Here is a 6,000-nt window from a genome sequence, read left to right as displayed (position 1 = left end):
CTGGTCAATTTAAACTGATTAAATTGAGAAATTAAGTACCCCATTATTTTATATTAAAATATTTGTTAGTGGGGCTTGTTGTATATTTGTATTGCACTCTCCTTTAGCTCTCTTAAAACTCAAAATCTGAGTTAGACAATTGAGAGTGAGAGAGAGGCCGGCCATGGAGAGAAAAAGGGAGAGATTTGTGTAATTTGGGCTCAAGACTTGGGAATTTGAAGATCTAGCTCAAGATTTGGCTAGGGCTTGAGTGTTGAAGCTCTTAGGTAAGTGATTTCATGAAATCTTACTTGTAATTTGTAAGTTCAAGGGTTGTTTGTGATCAAGAACATGTAATGAGTTGATTTTTGTTGAGATTGAAGTCTTAGAACTCATGCATGTAAGAAATTACTTTGAATTTGCATGTTTGAGCTTGAAACACATGATTCATGTGGAGTTTTGGGTAAAGCTCATATTGTAGTCACCATTTGTACCATCTAAGTTGAGAATGATGAGCATCTCCCACATGCATGTACAAATCATGGGAGTATAAGTCTTGAATGTTGAATTTGAGCATGTTGATGATGGGTTTGAGACAATTTGGGACATGCATGTAGATAATTCATGTAATTGAGCTTCCTAATGTTGTAATCTGCATTAGTAGCATGTTAGCATGTGTAAATATGTAATTTGAACCATTGCATGCAAGAAATGTAGATGGAAAACTGATTTGGAGCTCAAGAACACGATCTGGGAAACCCAGATTTTTGAGGTCCGCTCGAGCGGGGTAATGGCCGCTCGAGCGGGAAAATCGTGCTCCCAGCATTTTTGCAGAGTTGGATGCCCGCTCGAGCGGGACATTTCACGCTCGAGCGTGGATTTTTGTAGACGGACCTTCAGCTCGAGCGCATCTTTTGTGCAACCAGTACCTTGCAGGCCTTAAGGGTCCGCTCGAGCGGAGAATCTTACGCTCGAGCGGGGACCCTGTTTCCTGGAATTTTGTTCATGCATTTTGTGATTCGTTTTCCGTTCTCTTTCACTTGTAAGCACTCCTAGGCATGTGTTAAGCATTGTAAATGAGTTAATGAGATAAGAACAAAGCCTAAAGAGGAATATGTGAATTAAAGAACGGATTGAACTGTTAGTGACCCTTATGTATTCATGAAATGTGTAGGGTCAAGCTCCAGGGCGCATCCACAAGCCGATCACTGTGAGTAACATCAATATTTGAAAACTTGTCAATGTCCAATTGTTATTCCCCTATAAATATTATGAGTTGTTAATTGGGATTGTGGACAAAAGTTTGACATGAATGAATGGGCCAAAGGCCGTTTGACATGAATGAATGGGCCAAAGGCCGTTTGACATGAATGAATGGGCCAAAGGCCGTTTGACATGAATGAATGGGCCAAAGGCCGTTTGACATGAATGAATGGGCCAAAGGCCGTTTGACATAAATGAATGGGCCAAAGGCCGTTTGACATGAATGAATGGGCCAAAGGCCGTTTGACATGAATGAATGGGCCAAAGGCCGTTTGACATAAATGAATGGGCCAAAGGCCGTTTGACATGAATGAATGGGCCAAAGGCCGTTTGACATGAATGAATGGGCCAAAGGCCGTTTGACATGAACGAATGGGCCGAAGGCCGTTTTGCCATGAATGGAAACCCGGATGGGCCAAAGGCCAGAATGTTTGGAACTACAGTTACTTGACTTGCATTTCGTATAGTTATATATATATTTTGCTGTTAAACAGAAGTATGAATTGGGCCCAAGGCCGTTTGGAGCATGTTGATCTACATATTGTTATGTAACTGTTATATTTGATATTATTCACTGGGCTATCGCTCACGCTCATTCATGTATTTGTAGGTGAGCCAAGGGAAGTCCAAACCCAGCCCCAGTGAAGTCTGCTAGGAACAACAGGAGTTTTGGGAGAGTCAGCCTTGTGCCTCGCGCATGAGACCATCCTTGCCCTTTTACTATGTACCTATGTTTTGTCTTGTTGGCAAGGACCCAGTGCATGTCTGTACATAGTCTGTTATAGGTTGACTCGTTTTGGACGATCCTGTCTGTAATGAATTTTGTGAAGCTGTACTTTTGATGTGAGTTATTAACGTATCTGAGTATGGTTTGTTTGATGTGCATATAAGCACGGCTCTATGGACAAAGTTTTTAATTTTGCTTCCGTTTGGCCCCCATTAACTCTGTTAAAATACGTTTAGAACAGTTTGAGGCCGTAGGTAATCTCATGATTACTGGCCGGTTACGTCCTTAACCCACGGGGGCGGGTTCGGGTCGTGACAGAGTGGTATCAGAGCACGGGTTAATAACTCACACACTTGTCCAAAAAGAGCAATAAGCGTCTAGATAAGATCTAGGATGCATTCATGTGATAAATACGAGTTTGGAAGCATTGATTATATGCTTAAATGTTTTGTTATGAATAATTATATGTGTAAGTTGTGAACTACTTGCATTACGAATTATCTGGAAATATGTGCTCCTTAGTGTATGTGTACTTGTGTACCTTTGGTATGGAATATAATGCAAGTTTAATTAGATGGTGAGAACCAGAGGTGATGAGTTAGAGGAATCCTCTGCTGCCAGACTGGACAGAATGGAAAGACTGATTCAGGAAATGGCAGAAGCTTTGAGACAGCAACAGGAGTGGCAACAACAGTAGCAGCAACCACATCCGCCACCTCCACCTCCGGCACCACCTGTGCCAGATAATCAAAATGATGATCGGATAATCGCTCTCACCAAGGAATTCAAGAAAATGAAACCACCACAGTTCCATGGTGGACTAGATCCCTTAAAAGCCGAAGCTTGGGTACTTGGGATTGAAAAACTGTTTGAGGTGTTTCCGTGCTCGGATACACAGAAAGTGCTTCTAGCCACCTTTATGCTAGAAGATGAAGCGAGAAGATGGTGGATGTTGATGAGGGAAAACCACAGAGATATTGATTGGGCGAAATTTTTGGAAATCTTCTATGACAAGTACTTCCCGCAGTGTGTCCGGGACAGGAAAGTGGCAGAGTTCGTGGAACTCAAACAAGACAGTATGACTGTAGCTGAGTATGAGGCCAAATTTACTGAGTTGGCCAGGTTTGCACCACACGTAATTGACACTGATTATAAGAAGGCAAGGCATTTTGAAGGTGGGCTCCGAAGTGACATCCTAGAGCGGGTGAATGTCCTGAAATTGGAGACCTACATTGGGGTGCTTGACCGGGCCATCATATCAGAGGCTAATATAGCTAGACAAGCTAAGCCAACAACCGAATGGAGAGGCAACAAAAGACAAGGCTTCTTTTTGAAGAAGAAATTTCTGAAAAAGCAAAACACGGGCTCCTCAACTACCTCAAGTTCTTCCCGAGACACGACTCCCATGTGCAACACTTGTAGCAAAAGGCACCGTGGAGTTTGTTACCGTGCATCGGGAGCCTGTTTTAAGTGTGGGAAACAAGGGCATATAGCCCGAGATTGTAATCAGAATAGTGGGAAGATAGCTGCTAGCTCCACTGCATCGATCCCGAAGCCGGGAAACACTTTGAGATCTGCTACTACTGGGGATACAGTGAGACAAGGGAGAGTCTTTGCACTCGTTCCGGGTGATACACGGAATGCCAATGCCGTTGTCTCAGGTACTATCTCGATATGTAATCAGGATGCTTTTGTGTTAATTGATTCTGGATCAACGCATTCATTTGTGACATATGCATTTGCATCTAGACTGAAAAGACCCCTAGAATTGTTGCCATATTTGTTATGTGTGTCTGCTCCATCGGGGGAATCTGTGTTATGTGACTATATATATCGGTTTTGTGACATGCATATTGAGGATGCTACCCTGTATGTAGATTTGTTGCCCTTAAACTTTAGACACTTTGATGTAATTTTGGGCATGGATTGGTTGACCAAATACTGTGCCACTATAGATTGTGTGACAAAGAGGGTTGTATTTAAACCACCAGAACAGAAAGAAATTGTATTTGTGGGAAATGGGGTAGTACCTCCACCATATTTGATATCTGCAATGAAAGCATGTAAATTGATCAGGAAGGGATGCCAGGGTTATTTGTGTTATGTATTGACTGAACAATCCGTGAATGTTGAATTGAATGATATTCCCATCGTTAGAGAATTCCCAGATGTGTTTCCAAATGAATTACCAGGGGAATTGGTAGACAGGGAGATAGAGTTTACTATTGAAACTGTGCCAGGCACCCAACCTATTTCTAAAACTCCCTACAGGATGGCTACAGCCGAAATGAAAGAATTAAAAGAACAGTTGCAAGACCTGATAAAGGGTTTATCCGGCCCAGTACTTCGCCTTGGGGCGCACCAGTGTTATTTGTAAAGAAAAAGGATGGTACCTTACGCCTATGTATTGATTACCGGGAATTGAACAAGGTAACGATAAAGAATAAATATCCCTTACCCCGTATTGATGACTTATTTGACCAGTTGCAGGGATCACAGGTGTTTTCTAAGATTGATTTGAGATCCGGGTATCATCAGCTGAAGGTTAAGGCAGAAGATGTTGAGAAAACCGCATTCAGAACGAGGTATGGTCATTTTGAGTTTCTTGTTATGCCATTTGGAGTGACTAATGCTCCGGCAGCATTTATGGACTTAATGAATAGAATTTTTAAAACCTACCTTGATGAGTTTGTTGTTGTCTTCATCGATGATATTTTAATATACTCTAAAGATAGACTTGAACACGAACATCATTTGAGGACTGTTTTACAAATACTTAGGGAAAGAAAACTATTTGCTAAGTTAAAGAAATGTGAGTTTTGGTTGGATGAAGTTATTTTCTTAGGGCACGTGGTCAACAAGGAAGGAATTTCAGTGGACCCGCAGAAAATAGAAGCAATTGTAAATTGGCCTACACCAACTAATGTGACAGAAGTTCGCAGTTTCATGGGCTTAGCTGGGTACTACAGAAGGTTTGTAAAGGACTTTTCGAAATTAGCTGTGCCTCTTACCCAATTGACACGTAAAGGACAACCATTTGAGTGGAATAGTGAAAGAGAATCAGCCTTTCATGAATTGAAGACAAGATTGACCACTGCACCAATTTTGACACTACCTTCAGGTACGGAAAATTTTGTGATTTTCAGTGACGCATCCTATAAGGGTTTGGGTTGTGTGTTAATGCAGAACGGAAAGGTTATTGCTTACGCCTCCCGACAGTTGAGGCCACATGAGAAGAATTATCCAACACATGACCTAGAATTGGCCGCAGTTGTTTTTGCTTTGAAAATCTGGCGGCATTATTTGTATGGGGCAAAGTGTGAAGTCTACACAGATCATAAAAGCCTAAAATACTTCTTCACGCAGAAAGAGTTGAATATGCGTCAGAGAAGATGGCTGGAATTGATAAAAGATTACAACCTAGAAATTCAGTATCACCCCGGAAAAGCTAATACAGTGGCTGATGCATTGAGCAGGAAATCAACCGGGAGTATGGCTTGCTTTCTTACTGAACAAAGGGAGATTTTGCAAGACTTTGAAAAGTCTGAAATTGAAGTGGTAGTGTGCGAACAGGGCGGATTGATAGCCGCTATTACAGCCGAGCCGGCAATTGTTGATGAAATCAAGCAAAAACAGAAAGAGGATGAGTTCCTCAGAAAGGTAATTGATGAATTTGAAGTCAGCCCAAAAGCAGAGTTCAGTATCGAGAATGGAATGTTGAAATTTCGAAACCGAATATGTGTTCCAGTTATTCCGGAGCTAAAGAAGAGGGTCTTAGATGAAGCCCACAGATCCGTATTTGCCATGCATCCGGGTAACAATAAAATGTATCGGGATTTGAAACAAACCTATTGGTGGCCTAAAATGAAGAAAGAGATTGCAGAACATGTGTCCAAGTGCCTTCAGTGTCAGCAAGTTAAGGCTGAACATCAGAAACCAGGCGGTCTACTTCAACCTCTCCCCATTCCTGAGTGGAAGTGGGAACATGTGACCATGGATTTCGTTGTTGGCCTACCTCGGACTTCCCGCGG

The sequence above is a fragment of the Camellia sinensis genome, chromosome 1, assembly GCF_055761805.1.
Source record: "Camellia sinensis isolate YWXY chromosome 1, ASM5576180v1, whole genome shotgun sequence".
NCBI lineage: Eukaryota > Viridiplantae > Streptophyta > Magnoliopsida > Ericales > Theaceae > Camellia > Camellia sinensis.
Note: the sequence above shows the minus strand (reverse complement) of the source record.